Here is a 25,965-nt window from a genome sequence, read left to right on the forward strand (position 1 = left end):
TAACAAAATGGGGCTTAAATAAAATTTGATCAGTTAAGAGAATGTTCCACATCATTCTGTCAATGCATACATATCTATAAGTCACTCCGTGTATGTATACACATAAGTCCATAATTATGCCTTTGTGTGTGTGTGTGTGTGTGTGTGTGTGTGTGTGTGTGTGTGTGTGTGTGTGTGTGTGTGTGTGTTTGTTCATGTCCTAATTTTCTGTTTTACTCTTTCTCCTGTTTGTCACTCTCTCTCTCTCTGTCACTTCCCTTCTTTCTTTCTTTGTCTCTCTCTTTCTATTTAACTGCCATATATAATAAGTACATAACTCAGTCTGTGAGCCCTTTCAAAATACTGCCATCTCAGAAGATTTTTCTTCAAAAGGAAAAACATCATATTTGATTTAGCCATCTTGCCAAAAAAGTATAGTTAAGCAATAAGATTTAATTGGTCATGTAATACTGTTAAACAGCAATTAATTTAATATATTTCAATCTTAGGTCTGTGACAAGCTTAAGGTCTAGTGGCCTTCTAGAAGCTGAACTGCCATTCTAAAATGTTACACATGAGTATTTTCCCATCTGTTAGGAGAGATGATTTTCACAGATATGAAGATAGTGGCAGTATATCAAGGAAAGGGAATTATATTCCAAAGGCAAGAGAGAGAGAGATATCCGTTTATAGAAATGCATCTACACTGGGTAGCATGGCAACTTGATAGTAATAGGATCCAAAGCCAAGGTTCAGTCCTGACTTCCCATTAATGCCTGTGTGGAATTGCATGTTCTCCCCATGCTATATATAGTTTTTCTCCTTGTATGTATGACTGTAGCTCAGAGCATAGAAGACCAGTTTACTTACAAAGTTAATAAATAAAATCAATTGAAAATAAGTACATAGACCAGTCTGGAACTACATAGATAACTTTAATAGTATGCAAAGCTGCTCAAATGGCTTTGTGTAGTAAGGAAGGGGTTCTGATTTATAGATGCTGCAGTATTCAGTAAATTTACTCTGCTTTACTCAGCAGGGAGAACTGTCATAGACACATGGAAATGTGGTATTCTGTGTTCATGACCTATTCCAGTTTGGTTCTTGTGAGCATTGCCTATGAACAATAGGTACATCTACCTCCTGATACAGTATCAGTGGTGCAACAGGTAGCACACTCGTCTTTGGTACAAAATGCTGTTGATTAGATTCCCATACCAGGTGGATCATTTGCTGACATTTCAATGCAGCATAAGGTGGGTGCTGAACTCCTGATTGTGCCATCCTTTGGATGAAACATTAAACCAAGGCCCCATTTGCTTGAGTTGGTAGTTGCTCAGGTGGATGTAAATGATCCCACAGCACCTATTGAAAAGTCCTTTATATATATATATATATATATATATATATATATATATATATATATATATATATAAAGAAAACAGTATTTACAGATTTTACAAAATATTTAGATATTTACAAAATGCAGTTCTCCATATCTTTCTTTTACTTATTACATAGTCATATATTTTTATAACAAATTTCTATGTTTATTAGACCGCCACTCCTTTTTCCATAGCCACCATCTAATTTTATTCAATATTACTGCCAAGACCATTTTCAATTAAATATAATTTCATTTATACTTTCATTCCATATTAGCCATATAACATAAAACATTTTGTATTAATTCTTTTAACATATTTTTACTTCAGTTTTTATAATACCCATATTCAATCATTTCCATATTTATCTTATCAATGTTTTTATCACTCTTACACTTCAAATATACACGCTCTGTAGTTTCCTCTGTGCCATAACATAAATATAATTTTTCACTTTTCTTTTTATATGGCATATTCCCTTTCACTGGTAATTTATCCATTACCAGTCTCCACAAAAATCTTGGCAATCCACTTTTCTATTTTTTATTTTTTTATATCTTTACTTTTTTCTATAACTTTTCCATTGGTTTAACAAAATAATATTGTAGCAGTACATTCTTGTACCACAGTTTTTCTCCCTTTCTATTTTCTCAATTTTTATTTTCCCCATTAATATTTTTCTCAATAATGTTTCACTTCTTTATTTTACATTTCTTTCTTCTTTTACCTCTTTTTATTGTATCCTATTTAAATATTCTTATAACTAAACATTCTTCTTTTTCATTTATCCAGTTTAACACAGCATATAATTTTAGAGAACCAGCATACATCACTGTGTTAATTTACCCTAAGGCTCCTTCTTTATCTTTACATACAAAATTCCTCTTTTTATTGGATTCAGTCTAGAATGCCATATGAATGAAAAACTTGTCTGAAGCAAGTCCTTTTCTAATATTATTGGTAGCATAACTATGCTTGCCAAATATGCAATTTTTCCTTAAAACCATTATTTCTAAATGATAATCTATGTTTTCCAAAAGAAGCAAATTCCCTTTAACTCCTCTATTATCTTTTCCATTGCATCCTACTTACAATCTTATTATCAAACGTTAGACCTAAGATATACATTTCATTCATTGTAAATTGTATTCCTCCTATGTTAACCAAATCAATTAACACTTTGCTTTTCTCTTTTTTTTTTAAGTCATCCATATTGCTTCTAAACATTCATATAAATAATATATTATTTCTTTTATTCACATTTTTTGCAGTTATTATAATATCATCTGCATAAGTTAATAAGACTACTCCCATTCAAATCTGTAAATGAATCTTCTTTTAAGTTCCAGGGATTACTGTCCTTTTTTCATATTCCCAAAAAAATTTTCCAATGCGCACATATATATATATATATATATATATATATATATATATATATATATATATATATACATACATACACAAGCTTTTACCACTTGGGTTTTTATATCCAAGGGAACCATTAAGTTGCCTAGACTTCATCGTATCCAGTTCTTGTTCTTCTTTATTTTGAATTCTCACCACATACTTCTGCTTCACATTCTCTTCTGCTTTCTGTATTTTTCCTGTTGTTCCCCTACTGGCTTTCCTCATCTTTTCTGCATATGAAATCCTTTATCCTTCACCAACATCTTTTAGGATCATGTGTGATTCTTATTTGCATGCTTTCCTGTAATGTTTCTCCATGAAACATCTACATAATTTTTTGGCTTGCTCTGCACCAGCATTTCATTTAACACATCATCCTGCAATCCTCCCGTCTGGAGAGCTGTAGTAACACAAGACTCACTCATTGATTTCTTTTATTTTGGCTTCAGCAAACAGGTTTGGCAAATAAATAACCTCTGAATCTTCCATAACTTTGTTGGACCTCTCTACAACATTGGTGATTGCATCCGTGCCTTCCACCATTTATGCCACATCAAGTTCTGTCCTTCTAGCCCCTGCCACTTTACTAGGAATGGGACATGTGTACTCTGTCATTACCGCCAGGGTTTTGAATAGGGAAAGTCCCCTAATGCCCTCACCAAATTTCCCCTAGTACAATAGATACAACCATGGGTCTTCCTTGAAAATAGGCTATTAGTCTATTGGGACTAACCTGGTCAAAAAATAATAAATAAGTAAATAAAATAAATTACTTTGAAAGGATTATTGTTTGTATGATGATTCAGAATGTGTAGGTATATCTTGTTATTAGTTGCATTGCTTCTGTGCATTTTAAAATGGTAGGTTTTCTCTGTTCAAGTTTGCTGGTATAGCTAAGTAGCAGTGTGTGTGTGTGTGTGTGTGTGTGTGTGTGTGTGTGTGTGTGTGTGTGTGTGTGTGTGTGTGTGTGTGTGTGTGTGAATTATTTAGGTTGTATATCTATGTTTGTATAAGTCATTAGTCTGACTGTATGCACTGTCCCTTTATGTATGTATGTAACTCTGTGTTGTTTGTCTATTGACCACTGCCAGATTGCCCTTTGAGAGGTATGGATATGATGAACATGGATATTGAGCCTGCTGACAAAAAATGTGTGCATGTTTATGTGTATTTATATGTCTATGCATCATAGTGTTTGTCTATGCAAACTCATGTAAATTGCCTGCTATGATCAGTGAAAAATGTGATTGAGACACAACTTTAGCCACGATGAGGAAAATATCATTATAAGCTTATTTGCATGTCTTTGAACCACATTTTTCTACTACTACCGCTGCCATCCATGTGAGGAGGCAAAGTGCACTGGCGGCCTATCCATAGCATTAGAGCAGGCATGCCCTCATACACTCATTCACACACTCACCCGCCCATTCAGACATACACACACACACACACACACACACACACACACACACACACACACACACACACACACACACACACACACACACACACATACACATACAGTCATCTAACTCCATTCATGCTCTTTCAAATGCTTCCTCAACCATGCACACACTTCCATTCCCCCTTGACACTGATGAACTTACCTGCACCACAATGTCTTCCATTGAAGGGTACTAAATTTTCCAGCTGACCATTGTAAATTGTGCAATCAAGCAGCACTTTGAAGAACATGGTAGTGTAACTCAGTAGCCTTAGGCATTTCCAGGGGAGACCATATGCCTAATTAGCATTAGCTTCTTTCCTGGATTACCTTATAGATATCTACCATGGGTGGCAGGACCGTCCTCCATGACGACACTCCTGTTGCCAAAAAATTTGTATGATAGGCCAGTATCTCAATCAGAATGGGTTACAGCAAAGGAAAAGTCACTTATGGGAAGGTGTACTGCTCATGGAAATCCTTTCTGAATCCATCCTGAGTGTTTTTGCAATCCTTTGAAAGAACAACGAAACTACAAACAGAGCAAGAATTTAGGACTGAAGTGAAGACTACTGACCATCTGTGCCACCTGTTGCTGGAAATGAAGAATGAATCTGTGACGCAGAATGCAGCAGAGAAATAATATGGTTTTATTTATTTTATAACAACAGACATCTAGAATGAATTACTAGCCTTATAAAATGTTGCTTAATCCTAAAATTTTCAAAGTATTGAAAATATAATGAAAACGTTTCAAAAGGACTTCACTTTGGGATGTCATTGACATATGATTCTGCTTTAAGTTTTCTAAGAAATAGTCTATAATTATTAATGTATCTAAACCAATATCATGCAATAAATAACACACAGCATATACTCACGAGGAAAATGAAAACAATGCATTCAAATCAATACAATATTTCTTAATGGAAATGTGTTAAATTTTCTTTTATGCTATTTCCTTACCTACACAGCTACCTTCAGTTCAACAGGTTTCCAGTTTTACTGCTGCCTCTGTAAACAGAAGGCATGAAGAGCTCCTAACTGGTTGACCAAGGCGCAGTGCCTCACCAGGTGCACCTGATGAATATTTAGAGTAATCAAACCTTCTAGATGAGCTACTCGAAGGCCTGGGGGTATAGTCTCTATTACAGAATGGGCAGTTTGGGAGATGAAGGTAATAGTCATGGAGGAGAGCTAGTCAGCATTTCTTTTTGTTTGGGATGGGTGGTATTGTGAGTAAAGAAATGAAATGTATGTCACAAGTTATTAGAAGTGACATGCTTGTCATCTTGCCTTATTATCAAGTCAATGCATGTAGGTGTCTTGTCAGTGGATGGAGTTACATTTAAGCTAGTGACACAAGTCCCCAAACTCTCTTCCTGGGACAGGAGGGAAAGAGAACAGCTGCTTCAGCCTACATTCTTCCTCCTCAATAACCTTTGAAGTAATCCAAGCTCTCTCCTGAACCTGGGTCATCTATACCTTGGACATATGCCTCATTTATATAACAGCAGGTTGACGTCATCAAGTCAGAACTTTAAAAAACTGACATGCTGGCATTTTAACAATTTGAAGAAGGGTAAAGAATTTCCCATGAAAACCTTTTTTAAGTGCAGGCCTGCATAACTTCAGTAACATGTCTGATTCATTTAATTCTGCTTTTCTCTAAGATGATGTGGCAAGATGGCCCACATTCTCTCTTTGTAACTGAGGCAGGGCTGTCTACATTTTTACTTTTCTTTATTTCTGTAGAAATAATTTACGGAATATTTGCATAAGGATATTTCCCACCAACTACAAAAACATTTTTTTTGCCTAACGCACTACCCACACACCAGTAAAGATATAATTTAAATATTCTCGCTAAATTATGTAACTGTCCAAGAACAGGAAAAGGAACTTCTCTGAGTTCTAGATATAACATGAGGTTGGATTTTTCACTGGCAGGAAAGAAACAGCTCTAAGTCAATAATCAGTGCTAATTTTCTGTAATATGTGTATATGGAATGTATTGACTAGAAAAATAATTGTATGTTGTAACATACGTATTTAGGTACAATTTAAAGTAATTATACATTTAATAGGATTGTTTATTTAAATGCTTCTTTATTTGACATGTGTGTATTAGCAATGGAAGAACAGCCTGCAGGAAGACTGATGCAATACATTTACAACACGTCTAATTTCTGCTTTTGTACAAATGGATATAAGACCAGGATGAGATTGTCTTATGCTGTGAGGATATGCACTCATCTGAGTGGGTTTAAGTTTCTTTGTGGAATACCACAACTGCAGAAAAAATATGTGTTTATATGCCTAAGGTAAATGAGAAAAGTGTAACTGTATGAAACAAACAGCACCAGAAACACTAGATCCAGGGATCTGAACATTGCTTATGACATAAATAGAACATGCTGGAGACTCAAATATATGTCCCAAAGGATCCACTCATTACTGAATCGGCTTCTCGCTCATGTAAAACAGTGCTCATCCCTGACCCTATTCAAACAAAACCTTGACAAATGTATGGGAAATCATAAATTTACCACCCGTCTTTCAACCCGTTGTTCAAGTAAGAAACTATTTCTCAAACATTGCTCTTCTCTTTTAAACTTCTTTTCTGTAGGGAGGAAAGACCCTCCACACACCCTGAACTTACATATACCAACTCTGAGATTGCCATATCTCAAAGTAAAGGGAATATTCTGAGAAGTTAGTTCATATGTTTATAAGTTGTTACTAGGGTAACGATCATTAGGGCCTTTATAAGCCTAGCCATGCATCCCAAACCATTTAGGTCTCAAGTATCACGGGTGTCTAGGGGGGGCATGTTAGTAGTGGGGTTAAAAAGGATTTGTAGGGGTGGGTGTCAGCTTGGATAATAATTTTCTTATTGATGGCCTCTGTCCATAAGAGACATCGGGACCAGACGGGTGGTAAATGTATGATTTCCCATACATTTGTCAAGGTTTTGTTTGAATAGGGTCAGGGATGAGCACTGCAGCAGGGTTGAGTCTGAGGAAGTATCAGCTTGTAGGAGACTGAATGCAGAGACAGGGCCTTTAGGTGATCAGTGTATGACAGGGTATTCATGCCCTGAATTCTCCTGATGAGAAATCTTTGTGGGCATTCCAACTGTTGCAAGCGTCTGGTTAGATACACACCACAGAGGGCATTGTATTCGATGATAGGTCTAATAAGGGCCAAGCAGAGTGGTGCTGTAACTTCCTTGTACCTGGATCTTTACATATAGGTTGGGAAGCATAGAATGATTTTCTTACTACCTTGGCTACTTGTCGGTCAAAGGCCAGAATGCCATCTAAGTATCTTTCCAGATCCCTTAGTACTGGACCTACCTTTAAGAGTGTTTTATCAGTGGAGTAATTAACTTGGGTTGGCAGTTTCTTAAAGGGCATTATAATGCATTTTTTGGCATTGAGTTGTAGGCCATGGCCTTGGCACAAGTCATTGGTCTATGTTTAACCCTCTTGCAAGATGTTGGACTCTTGGGGGGAGTCTCTAATAGCTCCCAATTTATAGTCATCTGTGAATTTGGTGAGCCATAGGCCTTGAACATTAGCCTTGACTTCTGTACAGTATATGCTAAACCGATGCTGACTTCTTGGATACTGTCTGTGAGAGAGCCAGCAATCCAGGAAGTTATGTAAGGATTTATGCCTAGCTCAGAGAACTTGTCAACAATGTCTCAGTCAGGTGTTGCATTGAATACCTTGACTAGGTCAAGCTACACAGTATACACTGTTCATTTATTTATTATTTATTGACATTTGATTACCAGGAAAGTGTGACCGGGTAGAAGTCCATTTTCAGCGAATGCCCGGGGAGAAAAGATCCAAAGTATTACAAAATATTTTAAGAACAATAACTTTACAATCTTCAAAAATAAAACAAAAACATCTGCAATTTAAATATTTATAACAAATTAGTGATAATATAAAAAGATTAGTTAAGAATCTATACAACATTTATGACACATTTAATATTTATAGACATTTTAGACAGTTTGAAGAGAAATTAAAGGTATGTTAGTCTAATACAAACAGGAATTGCAATATGAAGTGAGGGAAAACAGGCTCATGGTATATTTAGACAGAAAGCCAGGGGAAATAAATTGATAGAAGTAAGGAAGTAAGTAAAGAAGGGAGAGTAATGAAAGTATGAATATGTATTTGTTCACATTTAGGGATATCTTTTTGATCTTGGTTTTGAGCAAGGAACACACCCAGCTTTTAGTTAGGTAGTCTTTCAGAATGGTTTTGAAAGATGGGAGGGAGGGTATTGACCTGATGGATATTGTTTTACCCTCTTCCATTGCCTTAGTGACCCCCTCAGAAAACTCCACTAGCTTAAGCAGGTGTTATGTTCCCTTAACAAAGCCAAATTGGGATGCGTCCAGTGTCTGTAGGTAGCCAATGTTCTTGTTTATCATTTTCATGATGATTCTTTCTATGGCTTTGTGTGTTAGGCTTGTTAGACTGATGGGTCTGTAGTTCCCTGGGTCGGTTTCTGATCTGCCCCTGTGCAGTTGATTGACTTTTGTGGTCCTCCAATCACATGGAATGTAGCCTGTTTCAAGGCTGTAGTTGAAGAGTGCCTCAAATATTCCTGATAAGCTGTGTTTTAGACTGCTCAGGAGGCAACCAGGGATGTTGTCTGGACCCATGTAGGTGGTGGCTTTTGTGAGTGCTGCCAACACCTGGTTCTGATAATAGTTGCTAATATGTTGGCATGAATTTCACCTGGTGGAGCTTGGGGGAGAGGTTGAGCTAATTTACCAGCTAGTAGATTTGTTATGTCATCTGATCAGTGAATATGTGTATTACTGCTAAAATTCTGGACATGGCTGAAGAAGACTTGTGACCTCAAAGATGGCCATGTTGGACTTAATTAAACCATTAGTTTCTTGTTTAGTTGTATAAGAGAGTACTTGTTTTGACTGGGGGTGCTCTTCCTGACTTTGGCCATGAGTTTTCTGTTTATGTGAGGATTCCACCAGTTGGGTTTGTCTGGGGTTTACTTTTGATAGGTATGGCAGGCTCTATGCGGTCATTCCCATATATGTATAGCAACTCTGTGAATAATTGTAAATAGGTACCTGTGATTTCAGGATTAAGGAAGACTTGAATTTGGACAAACTGTCACTTAGTAGGATGTAGTTTGCCTTAGAACAGTTCCTAACTGTTTCTGGCTTAGCTAGGTTTTCCAAGTTGATTTTTACTTCAAAGGAGACAGCTTTGTGATCCAATCTCTCTAGTGAGGACATGACATGAGAGGGGTGGATCCTCTCCCATGTTGGTTAATACCAGATCCAGTATGGTTGATCCTCTGGTGAAAGCAGGCACTATCTCTTCCAGGGTTTTTGTGTTAATTTTTATTATTTTTTTTATTTATTTAACATTTCTTTACCAGTAAAGTCCGACTTGAAACAAAGCCAATTTTCAGCAGAGGCCCAGGGAGAAATGCATCAGATGCATGTCTTTGTAGCGCGGGAGGAAACTGGAGTGCCTGGAAGGAACCCACACAAATGCAGGGAGAACATGCAGACTCTGCACAGAAGGCACCCCAGCCAAGAAGTGAACTGGAGAACCTCTTGCTGTGAAAGTCACCCATGAACAGGGTGTTTGGTTAGATGCTGAGCACCTCTAGTAGGTTTAGGGAACAGTCATGAGACTCTGGGGGCATAGATGGTGACCTGTAGCTAGCCATGATATGGTAAGGGACCTTATCTATGGTGATTTGCACATGGGTGAGCTCCATAGTATCATCCTCTTTAACCAGCCTGGAGGTATGTTTGCTGCTAATGTAGATTGAGATACCTCTACCTTTGGCCTCAGTCTGTATTGTTGATGGAAGAGACTAAAAACAAATAATGCAATTTGGCTGATCAAAAAGAGTAGCTTTGCACTGCTGGAGTACTTTCTATGGTTTTAAACCAAGTCTCAGTCACGGCATAGATGTTCACATTCTCCAGAATGAGGAGGGCTTGAAGAGTGTGGAATTTTTTGTTAAGTTCCTAGCACTGGGCAGTAGCACCTTAAGGCTGCTCGGAGACCTTTCCACTATGTTGGTAGTTTTGTCTTTTTGGCATTGCTAAAAAAGGCTCTTAATGGGTGGATAAAATTTTTGTCAATATCTGAAAGCCTAGGGGAACACTCTGTCCTTGGCAAAGTAATGAGGTCTGTTTACTATGTCCTCCCATTCTGACAGATATTGGACCTACCTGGAGAGACACCAGAAACTAAGCCAATTATTAAAATCAATCTTTTTGTATGCAAGCTGTGGCATCCTCCTTGATGAAGGTAGAATTCTGCTCAATGCAAGGCCCATACCTATCTTTGACACATATTCCAGGAGATCCATTATTTCTCTTTTCAGGTAATTCAGGGAGGTACATCTCAGGACATTTACACCTACATTGACCATATAATCCATGTGGACCAGAATCATATTGGTACCTGGGGTACAGTGACTTGAGTGCATGTGTGATATTGCTGATCCTGCCTCCAGATAGACAACTAACCTTTATGTTCTTAGTGTCTATCCTGGTGAGTGGGGCATCTCTGTGTCACATAATGGAGTCCCTAATAACAAGAGTATTAGGTAAAGTATATGCTTGCCTTATGTGCTTTGCTCTTGGAGGACCATTGCGTGTAGGCTTATGGAAAATGTTTGTTGTTGCTTTTGGTGTGTGTTTTAATGATTACTGAGTAGTGTTGCTGTTAGGTGGCTTTGGAGTCTTTAGTATTTGGGAAGGTTTCTTTTAAATGCCTCAGCATAAAAATGTGTGTGTGTGTGTGTGTGTGTGTGTGTGTGTGTGTGTGTGTGTGTGTGTGTGTGTGTGTGTGTGTGTGTGTGTGTGTGTGTGAGAGATGTAGTGTGGGTATTTCTGACAACATCATTTGTGTGCAACATTTCTGCCTCCAAGGAATACATGTTCTGCTACTTTTTTTAATGATTAACTGGTTGTCTGAGAACATGTGACAATTGCTACATTGCCTTAGAATACCCAAACCTACCAAGCTGCCCCATGAGACATTTTGGAAATTGCATATCCATGCTGTCTAGCCCTCTGATAGGGTGGCCTCTTTCGGATTAAGGATTGGGTTTTAACAGTGGTCACCTGGGGTAGTCTATAACCCAATAAAATCTGCACAACCAGACATCTCACACATCCACTTAAAACAGTGTGCTTATAAAACAAGTAACCTTTACCCAAAAATTTTCATTATCACCCTATCCTCTTTTAACTGGAACTGCCTAAAAATCCTCATCTTAGATGATGCTATAAATGAATTCAATACAACTTTCTTGAATACCATAAAAAGCCTAGCACCTCCTAGAAGGAAGAGACTAAAAACAAAGAATGCAATTTGGCTATCCAAACAGAGTAGAATGCTAATGTTGGATAAAGAAAAAAACATAGAAGGAATGGCAAAAATATAAAACAACACAATATCTTGAAAACTTCAGAATGCTTCACAATTATAATAAAAAGCAAATAAAGAAAGACAAAAAAACTATACTGCAATAACATTCAGAACAACAGTAAACATAACCCTAAAAAATTCCAGACAGCCATTAAAGAAATCTTGCATGTTGGCCAAAAATCAACTCTAATCCCTCCCCCAATAACTCACACCTTGAAACTGCAATACAGTTAAACTCTTACTTCATACATAGTATAGTATCCCTAATCAAGGATTCCCTGACATCTAGTTCTAACCCTGCCCAACAGCAACATATCACAACATCCACTTTCACCTTCACGCCTGTGCCCACATCCTATATAAAACTACTCTTAAACTCAAACCATGAGATGATGACCTTCCAAGTGAGTACCTTAAAACTGACATTGATAGCATTGCCTATCCTGTCTCAAGCCTTATAAATAGGGCAATACAGGAATCTCACGTTCACGGTCTCTGGTAAAAGTCACTCATTTGCCCTCTGTGCAAAGGAAAAATTCAATAGACATTACTTACTTTATTTCTATAGCAATCTTATCCCCCTTCTTCAAAATACTTGAAAAATGTATTCAAAAACAATTGATAAACTATGTCTTGCAGGAAGAACTCCTATCCCCAACACAATGTGGCTTCCTTCCTTCCCATAATACTAACACTGCACTTCTAACCTATACAGATACTGTCGATAAAGCTAGAGACAACGGCAAACTAGTCTGCTCTTATTTCTAGACTTGTCTAAAGCCTTTCACAGTTTGTCACAGCAAACTTCTACTTCAGATGTCCTCATCAGGTCTGTCTCAGCCCACCCTTCTATGGTTCAAAAGCTACCTATCCAATAAGTATCAGTCAGTAAAATGGCACTTCAACCTCTCACCATACCTCCCAGTCAGCACCGGTGTAGCCTTTGTCCCCTCCTCTTTAACATTCACACTGACACCCTCAACACATCCACTCAACAGGCCTCCCTAATAGAATATGAAGATGACTTCATACTCATAAGCATATCTGACAACATTGAAAACACCTCCAAAAATTACTTAGGAAGCTTTAATACCCACTGAAACATGGTTTTTGTAACTCACAACTCATCAACCATAATAAAAAAGCTACTACTTTTTCCCCCAATTCCCTCCCTCATGAAAAATCGGAATTTAAAGTCCTCTCTCTTGATAACACAACCACTGAAGTCACTTCTCATAGCAAATTATTAGGGATGATAGCGGACGATAATCTTAAATTTCACCTGCATATACAAAATTGCATAAGAAAAACTTATCAAAAACTACAGATGCTTTATAGAGCCAAAAACTTTCTCACTGACACAACTAAAACTATACTTTCCACTACTTATCAACTCCCCGCACTTCTTTATGATACTTCCATACTTACTAACCTTCAGGCATCACAAAAATCAAAACTTAAATGGTGCTATAAAAAGTTGATAATGTTGCAGCAAATACCTCTATCAAAACTCACTTCTGTATAGCACTAAAAAGCTTAAATTAGTTAGAGCTACCCCATCAACTAACATATACACAACTTCTTACCACCTATAAAATTATCCAGAATCCTCTGATGTACAGCACTAAATAACATTCTACACAAATATGTTCTCAGTTGATCAATATGATCCAATGACCAAGAACTCCTGTCTGTCCACAAACCTATCAATCTGCTGGGCATTGTCTTTATTTGTATCATGTTGCTAAGGCCTGCAGCTCCTTACCTGTATCCATCAGGTCAATATCCTCCCTCCCAGCCTTCAAAACCATTCTGAAAGACTTCCTAGACAAAAGCTGTCTCTGTTCTTGCACAACACCAGGATAAACTATATCCCTAAATGTGGACAAAAAATATTCATACCTTACATCACCTTATTCTCATTTCTTCACTCACTTCTTTACTTCTATAACATTCTCTCCTCCGGCTTTCTTTTTAAATATACCATAAGCCTGCTTTTCTCTCACTCCATATTGCAATTCCTGTTTATATTATATTAATTTACTTTCAATTTCTCTATAAACTGGCTACTGGCTAAAATGTCTCTAAATATTAAATCATATAAATTGCATCTATTCTTAACCAATGTTTTCAAATTATGTGTAATTTTTTTTTTTTTTGTATTATATTTAAGGATTGTACAATATTCTTAAAAATGTTTTGTAATGTTTTGATGGTTTTCTTCCCAGGCCTCCATTGAAAATGAGCTCCTAGCCAGTTAGACTTTCCTGGTAATCAGATGTCAATAAAAAAATAAATAATAGTTATTGTGGTTAAGGTCTAGATGATACATAGTGCTAGGATATGGTAGTGCTATTCCATGTGCAAACCAGCTGCTCTGAGCTTAATTCCATACAATGTCTCACTGTTTAACAGGTTTTGGACCCAATCCAAACTTTACAGGGACATATTAGTGTCTAGGCATATGCTGCTATACAGGGTACTGCTAACCACTGCTGCTCAGTGGGCAGCTCCGCACAAACTTGACTGATGTATAGTAGAGGAAAAAAAATGTGAAAACTGACTCTTATGCTCCCTAGCCAATAAACATCCACACTCAGAGCTCCCTGGGGTAATTTCTCACTTAGAGAGACTTTGCTTCACATGGATGGGGTGCCAGCCTGTTCCATTGCAAGGGGATCCTCTGAGACACATATGTGCCTCATCAACATGTCTTATTTATGTCACAAGCAAAGTTTAAATCACTGGATCTAGTAGTTCTGATGCTGTTTCTTCTCTCCCACCACCTTTGTGCAGCCAAGTATAGATCACCTCTCAGTAACCTCGTCTCTTGCCGAGAGAAAAAGGTGGTATTACATAAAGATAAAATGGCATGATAAAGACTACATTATAATACTCAGAAGCAGTTAAGTGTTTATTCTAAAACAAGATACTCTTAATAAAGCTAAAGCCATGGTAAGCAGTTTCTACTACAAACCTACTTGCTATACCAGAAATAATTTTCGCCTCTCATTAGAAAATATCTGATCTCACTAATTTAATATCTAGAACACAAACTACTAAGCTCTCATAATATCCAGTCCTGTCCCCCAGCAATACTTAAGCCCCCATTCAGCTGGCTTCAGCCATCATCATTCGACTCACCTCATACCATAACTCTCAACTATCCTGACTTTTGCCTCATATTTTTGGTCTGTTCTTCATAAAATTTATGGTTTCCTGGTAAATCATTAATGATTGAAGTCACTAAATAGTGACATACATTTGAATTTTAGAGTTCATACCATTTGGAAAATGCATGATAATACACGACCTGTTATTCTATAAACTTTCTAAATTTAAAAAAGTGATATTTAAAATGTGCGCCTATTTTGGGGGACTTTGTCTCCCCATTATGTTTGGCTTTATCCAGAATTCTTGTGCTAAGATGTCGAGATGTATGACATACAGCTAGAAGAAAGAACTTCAAAATAGCGTGCATTAATACCTGCAGTATAAATAATCTGCACATATCTTAGACAGACATAGCAGAGACTTGGCTAAAAGACAGTTGATATCCCTCCCCCTTCATTTATTTAAACTATAACATCCTTTATGATTTTAGATCTGGAACAAGAAAAGTTGGGGGATTCATGCTCTTAATCAAACAAAACTGATTTTTGAAGAGTACTTACTCCAACAATGCTATCCAAACTAATGGCAAAGCTCCAAACTAGATAACAACTAACCTAACATTAGGAAACCATATTCAATTATTTATATTCCTGCATCCTGCTTTATTACCATTATTAAAGTCAGTTGACAGTCACCTAGAAACCTTTTATGCAGGATGCCCCAAGTACACTATTATATGATTAGGCCTCAGCTTTAATGCAGTCAGCGCTCAAGGTAAATGACTCAAAAAAGTAATCCTTCAACTTAATCTAGAACAACTACCCCAGCAAACAAATGTAAAATAAAATAAAATAAATTAAAACACCTGTAAAGGAATAAACATAATACAGCATGCAGTTAGGATAGCATTTTACTCTGACCTCCTCATTACAAACATGGTCAACTGCTGCACAAATATTGGCTCAGTCACCACTGCCTTGTTCTCTCCTTCTGGTCTTTTAAATCTATAAAACCTACCCCAGTATAGTCGCAAATCATACTTTCCCAGAACAAAAACTAGCCATTCTGGATCTACAGATATATATATATACTATTGTCCAGACTCCTCTGTATCTCATTAAAAACTTAATATAACTACTCTAACACTTTTCACCACAACCCTCTGCACAATTCAAAAATCACCAATTCCCATTATCCACCAGAATCTCAAGTGCCAGGAAAGTCCTTGGATTTCAAATAACATTAAGAAGCATATCAAACAGAATTACAATGACAGGACAGTCTGGAAACAAAACTACCCAAATGACCACTCATGCCAAGTTTACTTCTCCCTTAGTGGCAAACAAGAAGACCAACTAACTCTGCCAGTTCCCTAGATTTAAGAGAAAAAGTAGATGCTAGCCATAAACAATCCAAATGCTTTTGGAAGGAAATAACATAATTCACAGGGCAATTCACAAGTCTGTTATACTCCTCTGGTTCTATAGCTACAAATTTAAACAACAACAAAGCAGAGGAGTACAAATCCTATATTATCTCCTCTATTCAAGCCATCATTAATTCCTTTTCCAACTATCTTCCTGCTCATCAGTCCTCAATTAATAACCAACAACCACAAATGCACCCTTTTGATGAATATGCCAGTACATTCTACTTCTCTGAAATCCCTGAAAAGGAAACTAATAACTTTCTAAAATCATATAACACTACTCTTCCAAATCTTTTGCATTCTACCCTACTTCCTAGTTACTTTCTAGTTAGTAATAACATTTCTAAGCCTCTTGCCTACATTTGGAATCTATTACATCAGGAGCTATGCCTTCAGCTCTGAAACATTCCATCATAATCGCACTACCTAAAGTATCTACACTCAAAACCCAAAAATACTTTTGACCTATCTTCAGTCTTTGCTCACTGGCCAAAGTATTTGAAAAGTCCTTTATAAACAAATGCTCAAATGTATCATGGTTATGTCCTACTCGCAGACAAGCAACATGGCTTCAGGAATGCTTTAGTACCACAACAGAATTAGTATTAGCAACATACTCCATTTACAGCAACATCAGTGACAGTCTCATTACAGCTGGAATAGTCATTGACATGACAGTACAATTGCACCAATAAACCACAGTCTGCTTATCTGTAATTTGAAAAAGTTATCTTGGAAACAGAACATTTCAAGTCCATTCAAACAACCAGCTTTTGTCTCTTGGCGCCCTTAATACAGGGGAGTCCCAGAGGGCTCAGTATTAGGTCCACTAATATTTCCATTATTCACTAATGACCTTGATGAAGACTTTCCTACTTTATGTTAAATTGTATGTAGACTTTATACTCTTACTATATACCATGAAATCTCCCCAGCCTTCAAACACAACTCCAGCAATCATTCTCTGGCTTATAGTCTTTGTTTGAATCTAACAATCTCCTCATTAACCACAAAAAGATCAAAGTTATGATTGTTTCTCATCTCATAACCTGCTAGCCCAGTCCTAACTGTTAGTGATATTCAAAACAATACTATTCACTATATGTCAGAATACAGATATGGCCTAACTCAGGATCTTCCCCTTTCCTTCTGCAATCATACCTCAAAAACCTCTTAGAGTAAGATTTCTGAGTAAAGCCAAAGGTAATGGAGGGAAAAAAAGACCCTAATCAGGGTCAGATTTTAAATATTGCTCTTATAAACCTAGAAGGTTGATAAAATAACAAGCATTGCACTAACATGTATTTTCTGAAGGATATGAATTGTGAAACTCAAATGTCTGTCATTATTTAGTGACTACAGTCCTTAACAATTTACCAGAAAGCAACAAGTTTTATGAGGACAATTGAGAGGTATGTGCTCTTCACACATAGGCAACATTGCTAATAAAGTATGTTCTCAACAGAATCTCATATCTCTTGTCTCCAACAACTCACAATGGCTAACCAAAAAGGTCCTACATCTCAAATTGGAACATAGATTACTATTACTAGTCATTCAGTCTACTTGCAATAATCAATAGACTTCACATCACTGAAAACAAAATTTGCAAATTCACACTTATGGCATACTCTCATATGTCTATTGTCTATTTTTCCCACACTGAAGAAGGCACTGGTGTGCCGAAACCGGTCTGTGTTTATTAAAGTTTTCCGTTTTACACTCGTTTTGGGTGTTTTCATTATACTCTGAATTACTTTACTGCTGGCCATTTGTGTTTGTTACTTGAGCTCTCCCAGCCATGCAGAACCCACGTGCATAGCAGTTTTGTTTGATTATACTCTCATATGCACCATTGCAGTTTTTAAAGGGACTTAATTGGCTACCAGTAACAAAAACATCAATCAACCTCTTAGGTACCTAACCCCATTATATAAAGTTTTAAAGGAAGGTTATTGCATTTCTTTGAAAATAAAACCATGTCTGAGGGAACAATCATATTTTCTAAGAAACAGACAAGAAAGCAGTACCATAAGCTGATCACCATTTAAAACAGTTATCGGAGAATAAGCATTCTGCAGACTGTGTCCTGCTTTATGGAACAAACTTCCACCTCAGATAAAGGTGAAGACTCTCTCAGAGGGTTAAAGATGTCTCCATCAGAACACCTCCATAATGAGATAACGTAATTGCTTCAGGGACAATAGATAACAATATTCCTCAATTAGTCATCAGTCTCCTGGCCATATGTAGTATATATATATATATATATATATATATAATTAGATATATAGATAGATATATACGGGTCTACTTTCATTAATCAAATTTACACTTACTCAAACCACTAAAACTTGAGACAACTTCAGAGAAACCTTACTTTTGCGAATCAACTGATCAGCATTATTTTTACTAAGGGGAACAAACCACTTGGCCACCAGACAAAAATAAAAAAAAACAGATACACCCCCCCTCACTAAATATACCGACTCTGAGATTGCACTACACTGGGGAAAAGGGCAAAGTTCACCCTGGTGGCCAAATGGTTAGCTTCCCTTAGAAGACATACTGGTGATCCATTGATTCGCAATAGTAGTGTAAATTTGATTAATGAAAGTAGGCCCATGTATACATATAGTCAATTGAAAGCTTTGTTGGTATATTAACCTCTTTGCATCATTAAAACTTGAGCATCATATTACTCCTGTTATAGCTAGTTTGGTTCTTTGTCTCTGATTATCTTATATCATACAAATGTACGATTAGGTCAATGGAAATTCTATAAATGTGCATTATGGCAAATGAAACTCTACATCATTTGATGGTCTTTTTTTGTATGTGTATAATTTCATATTTTTAATTGAAGCACCATATTCTGCCTTTAAGCCTGGGTCATGTTTGAAATGGGTCTTTGAATCAAGTCACTTACCTAGTTAACAAATTGCAGATAAATATATAAGTGAGACAAACACAATCCAGATTTAGATCACCAGAGATTAAAAGCAGCATTTAATATTGTTTTATTTTTAATTTATTGTAATACACTACTAATCTGTGTCGATTTATGCCATTTTGTTAACTATGTGGTCTGACTAAATATCATAGTACCATAACTGATACTTTCTAGAAGAGATATGAGGTATATTGCTGGAAAACCTGCAGGCAACTGCATGTACAATACACATAGGTAAGAGATGCATTTCCATGCTTGTATAAAAGCAAACTCCTGTATAGCGATAACATTATCAATTGTAAGATTAAGTCCTTCACAGTCCTTATTACAGTAAATGTAAAACATAAACATTCAGTAGAGAAACAGTAAGCATAAATAAATTTATCAATAAGTAAATTACTCTGTAAGCAAACAGTATATGTTTATATAGATATGAAACATTTTTGGTCATGCTAAAAAGTAATGATTCCACCATCCAGATTCAGCCTAAGAGTAGAAGAAGAACCAACAAGATATAGGGATGATGTATGCTACAAGTACAATGTAATACGAGCTTTATAAGATATAGAATAATTATAAAGAAACTAGAATTCTGTACCGAAAAAGGTAATATACAGGAGATGGCAGGTTTGGAATGAGAGAGAATGGAAAAATAATCTCTACAGAAATACCTCTTTTCACATAATGCATACCTAAGCATTTTATTTGCTGTGCTTAAGTCATCAGTGCAATTAATTAATGTGTGTAACTAAAGCAAGCCTGCAGCTATTCAACAGCACCATGCCTGCAAACTGCATATGCATTTTCAGCACTATGCCTGCAAACTGCATGTGCGTTTTAAATGGGGGGAGATGGGCAGAGGGGCATGTTGACTAAGGCATCTGAAAAATTTCCCTCTTTTTTTAAATCATGATTTGGGTTATTTTGCTTTCACCTGGACATTTTCTAGGAAAGGGGAAACACAATAATTGATGCAAGGGACCTTTGTTTACCATCCATTTGAAGTATTATAACGGCCTACAGTTCAGCATTAATTAGAAGCTAGAATTTCAAATGTGACATCAGTTGACATCTTAGGTTAGATCCCATAACTTTATGGTTTGGAGTTAGATGTAGTATCAATTCTGCAGCTTGACACCTTCTTATATCTATAGCATTTCCTACATTCCATTTATTAGCCCTCCCTAATACTGCTCTTCCAATTTTATCAATCTGTCATCCAAATTTTCATTGTAGCTTCTGCTCAGAATTTTTTAAGTTGTACATCTGTGTAACCTCTGTCTTTCGACCTCATGTTGATTTCCAATTTTTTTCATATTCCCCTTTGTCAGTTCTATTTCCAAAAGCTCTTTAATATTTGACCAAATGTAAAGAATTCAACAAATGAGGTAGAAGTTGACTAGTTGCATATGTTCAGCAAGTGTAAAAGAAAAAAGAAAAAACTTAAAATAAAAACTGTGTGTGTGTGTGTGTGTGTGTGTGTGTGTGTGTGTGTGTGTGTGTGTGTGTGTGTGTGTGTGTGTGTGTGTGTGTGTGTGTGAGAGAGAGAATGAAGAGCAAGAGCTATCGAGTGATCCCTGTCAGCATCATTATCAGTTAAGAGGTTTGTGTACTTGATTCTTAGCTCAAGATATCTGGATAAGCTACTGATTTGTGTCAATTTATGCCATTTTGTTAACTATGTGGTCTGACTAAATACCGTAGTACCATAACTGATACTTTTTAGAAGAGATATGAGGTATATTGCTGGAAAACTTGGATATTTTGCACCTGGGGGACAAAGGTACAAAATAAGAACATATTTTACTTAAATATTAGGATCTGTGTTAGCATGCATTTTCTGAAGCAGAGGTGTGTGTGCATGCGAGAGTGAGTGAGTGAAATTGACTACTGGCAACAGCAGCAAAAAAGGGGTTTGCATACCTCTAGACCTTTCAGCTGAAGAAATCTGGATAAAGCCTAAAATAAAGGGGAAACAAAGGTTCAAAAATAGGAACAGATTTTAACTATTGCTCTTATAAAATTACAAACTTGCTTAAGTAAAAGGATTTATGTTAGCATGAATCTCCTGAAGAAAATAAAAGTATGAAACTCAAATGTATGTTATTATTTAGTAACTTCATTCTCCAATGTCTGGCAATAAACCAAACATTTGTAAGAGAGCAGAAAATAAAGTAAATACCTGGATATTTTTTTAAGTGTTATATTTTGGATGTATGATGCTTCCTCCAGCATCATTAACATATGCTACAGCAAGTTTGACACATTAGGTGGAGGAACTATTTTAAATCAAAAATCTATAAAAAAATATAGTAATAAAAAAAACATAAGTAAAACACAATTTTACAGACAGCCCATTCTCTAAGAGGAATAATGCCCTCCAAGGAGTGTGCTTTTGTGGAAATAATGCTCTTCCAGGGGTGTAGAGGCCCTCCGCCTGTGGGATTGGGTCTCAGAACACCACTGGGAGGGCATTATTTCCACAATAACACACACTCGGTTGGCCATTATTGCCTGCATACAAGCTACTTCATCATTCAAAGTAACATCCAATTAATTAATTTCATTCAGAAGACAGAATTCAGCATGAAAATTATTTATTTCTGTTTGTTGACCTAGGTGGTTTTAACATTTTCAGTTGAGTACCAGGTGAAAAGCTCCACAGTGCTTAAAATAATTAGGTTTCTACAGTTCAGGTAATTCTTAATGTAAAAGTCATAGCTCCTCTGTTTTGCAAAGTACTGGCTAGACTTACCTGAGCAACAGTTCACTGTCCCCATGCTGACAGAGTTCAGCTGCAAATTCTTTTAGGAATTGTACGTAAGATTCTAAGTTCTTTTGTATTGGTAATAATGCATCCATTACCAGGCTGACAGTAGTCAGCTATAAATACTATACAATAGCTTGTTAGCTGGATTTTCTGATTGGTTGTCTGTTTTTAACTACTCCATGTTGAAAGGTATCCTTACATATCTGCATTTGTTTATTACAGGGGGTTTGAATAAAGGGTAAGTTGTTTACTTCCTAAACTCAAGGTACAGGGTTTGAGTCTCACCTTTAAAAAAGATTGGCTAGGCTCAAAATGGCCTCCAAGGGCAGTTAGCCTAATACATACCTATGAACAGTCTGCTGCTGTGTAGTGAACACTTTCTGCAACTGGCCATCCACTACTCATTTAACTTAACCTTTCCATCTCAATTCAGCATCCTCTTTGTGTACAATTAATTTGTATTTTAAGCTATGCAGTTTACTATAGTTTTAGGAGGTTTGGCTATATGGCAGTAATGTAACAATCCTTAGTATAATTAGCTGTTTGGCATATGTTTGCCATCCAACCATTAGGATTGAGGTTGGCTTAATGGCTACCATGTTTCCTGTCACAAACAACAGGGTAGAGGGTTTGATTCTCACCTTTGCGGGAATTGGCTAGCTTTAAAATGGCCTGGAAGGGCAGCTAGCCTAGTACTTAGCTATGAACACCCACAATTAATCATTATACATACAGGCTGTGATTTTATTCTATTAAAATAGTACTTACTCTTTCCTTTTCTACTTAGCTGTGCTGTTTAGGTTCATTTAAGTGTGCAAACATGAACTTTTTGGCTACCACTCATGTAATTGTTGGTAGACTGCTGGTGGGCAGATTTGTGATCTTTGTGCACTACTTTGTATGTACAACATTCAGATGCAGCATCATGCACCAGTATGCACTGCTTTGTATGTTCTATATTCAAATGCAGCAGCATGCACTGGTATGCACTGCTTTGCATATACTATATTCAGATTCAGCAGCATGCACTGGTATGCATGCATTGTATGTTCTATATTCAGATGCAGCAACATGCACTGGTATGTACTGCTTTGTATGTACTACATTCAGATGCAGCAGCATGTACCGGTATGTACTGCCTTGTATGTTCTATATTCAGATACAGTAGCATGCAACATTATGCACTGTTTTGTATGTTTTATATTCAGATGCAGTAGCAGGCACCAGTATATACTGCTTTATATGTACTATATTCAGATGCAGCAGCATGCACCAATATGCACTGCTTTGTATGCACTGTACTCAGATGCAGCAGCACGCATTGGTATGCACTGCTTTGTAAGTACTATATTCAGTTGCAGCAGCATGCACTGGTATGTATGCACTGCTTTGTAAGTAATATATTCAGATGCAGCAGCATGCACTGGAATGTACTGCTTTGTATGTACTGTATTCAGATGCAGCAGCCTACACAGGTATGTACTGCTTTCTATGTACTATATACAGATGCAGCAGCATGCACCGGTATCCATTGCTTTGTAGGTACTATATTCAGGTGCAGCACCATGCACTGGTATGCAGTGCTTTCTATGTACTATATACAGATGCAGCAGTATGCACTGGTATGCACTGCTTTGTATATTCTATATTCAGATACAGCAGCATGGACCAGAATGCACTGCTTTTTTATATGTTCTATATTCAGATGCAGTAGCATGCACTGGTATGTACTGCTTTGTATATTCTATATTCAGATTCAGCAGCATGCACTGGTATGCATGCATTGTATGTGCTATATTCAGATGCAGCAGCATGCACCAGTATGCACTGCTTTGTATGTACTATATTCAGATGCAGCACCATGCACCGGTACGCACTGCTTTGTATATTCTATATTCAGATGCAGCGGCATGGACCAGTATGCACTGCTTTGAAAGTAATATATTCAGATGCAGCAGCATGCACTGGAATGTACTGCTTTGTATGTACTGTATTCAGATGCAGCAGCCTACACAGGTATGTACTGCTTTCTATGTACTATATTCAGATGCAACAGCATGCGCCAGTATGCACTGATTTGTATGTACTATATTCAGATGCAGCAGCATGTACCAGTGTGCACTGCTTTGTATGTACTATATTCAGATGCAGCACCATGCACCAGTATGCACTGCTTTGTATATTCTATATTCAGATGCAGCGGCATGGACCAGTATGCACTGCTTTGTATGTTCTATATTCAGATGCAGCAGCATACACTGGTATGCACTGCTTTTTTATATGTTCTATATTCAGATGCAACAGCATGCACTGGTATGTACTGCTTTGTATATTCTATATTCAGATGCAGCAGCATGCACTGGTATGCACTGCTTTGTATGTACTATATTCAGATGCAGCAGCATGCACCAGTATGCACTGCTTTGTATGTACTATATTCAGATGCATCAGCATGCGCTGGTATGCATGCACTGCTTTGTATATACTATATTCAGATGTAGCAGCATGCACCAGTATGCACTGCTTTGTATGTACTATATTCAGATGCGGCAGCATGCACCGGTATGTACTGTTTTGTATGTACTATATTCAGATGCAGCAGCATGCAACGGTATGCACTGCTTTGTATATACTATATTCAGATGCAGCAGCATGTACTGGTATGCACTGCTTTGTATGTTCTATATTCAGATGCAGCAGCATGCAGTGGTATGCACTGCTTTTATGTACTATATACATATGCAGCAGCATGCACCGGTATGTACTGCTTTGTATGTGCTATATTCAGATGCAGCAGCATGCACCAGTATGCACTGCTTTGTATGTACTATATTCAGATGCAGCAGCATGCACCGATATGCACTGCTTTTATGTACTATATACATATGCAGCAGCATGCACAAGTATGTACTGTTTTGTATGTACTATATTCAGATGCAGCAGCATGCACCGGTATGCACTGCTTTGTATGTGCTATATTCAGATGCAGCACCATGTACTGATATGCACTGCTTTGTATGTAGTATATTCAGATGCAGCAACATGCACTGTTATGCACTTCTTGCATGTATGAGCTAAACACACCATGTCTACCCCACTCCTTGACTAATGTTCATTGCACCTGTGCAAACAGTTCACTCCCTAGCTGAGTGGCTTTCACAACAGAGTCTCTATTACATTGCAATAAAGTATGGCCATACAGTGTATTTATATTTACAGATATAAATTTCTTGCAAGCCATACCTGCAACTCTAGTATACCAAGTCTGCATATACTTCATTTGTTTGAAAATCTGTTGACTATGATCACTAGGCTTTGGGTTAACCTTTTTGACTATAACTCATTGATATATTCTAGCTAATGCATTCTTTTGTTTGCATTTATCAGTATACTGATAGGCAATAATTGTCTAGGCATATTTATTGTTAGAATCTGATCTTCTGTGGGATGGAGCACATCCTAAAATTCAAATGAAAAAAAAATAATTCTATCTGTAAGGTATGGAGAAGTGGGCCTCCAGATTTTCTGTGATATTGTGAAGCAGCTTCAGAAAGTCAATACAGCTATATCTCTATCTATCTATCTAATCTATCTATCTAATCTATCTATCTATCTATCTATATATCTATCTATCTATATAGGAGTACATCAACATCCAAGATCATTATGGGTTCCCTTAGAAAGCATAATAATAAAGTAAGTGAGGGGAAGAAGTGGTAAAGTCCCAAGATTCCAAAATTTGGGACCTGGAGCTGTGAAAAATGGGTGAAAAATAAAATATGGAGCTGGAGTATGAATGTGAAGGAGTCCATATATTGTATACAGTTATGGGCATCCCCTAATGCCTGAATAGACTCCAAGCCAATATTCTGGAATGGTGTGGCTAAACAAGGTCTATGATTTGTAGTGAATATCTGAGATTTAAAGAAAAAACTCACTGCAATACTATTATGCAACAAAGGAAGTTTACAAAGATCAGGAAATTAGGGAGTGGCAATATCTGCAAGTGATGGAATTACTCCAGGATGGA

Source organism: Protopterus annectens, chromosome 2.part1, assembly GCF_019279795.1.
Source record: "Protopterus annectens isolate FY-2018-M chromosome 2.part1, PAN1.0, whole genome shotgun sequence".
Taxonomy (NCBI): domain Eukaryota; kingdom Metazoa; phylum Chordata; order Ceratodontiformes; family Protopteridae; genus Protopterus; species Protopterus annectens.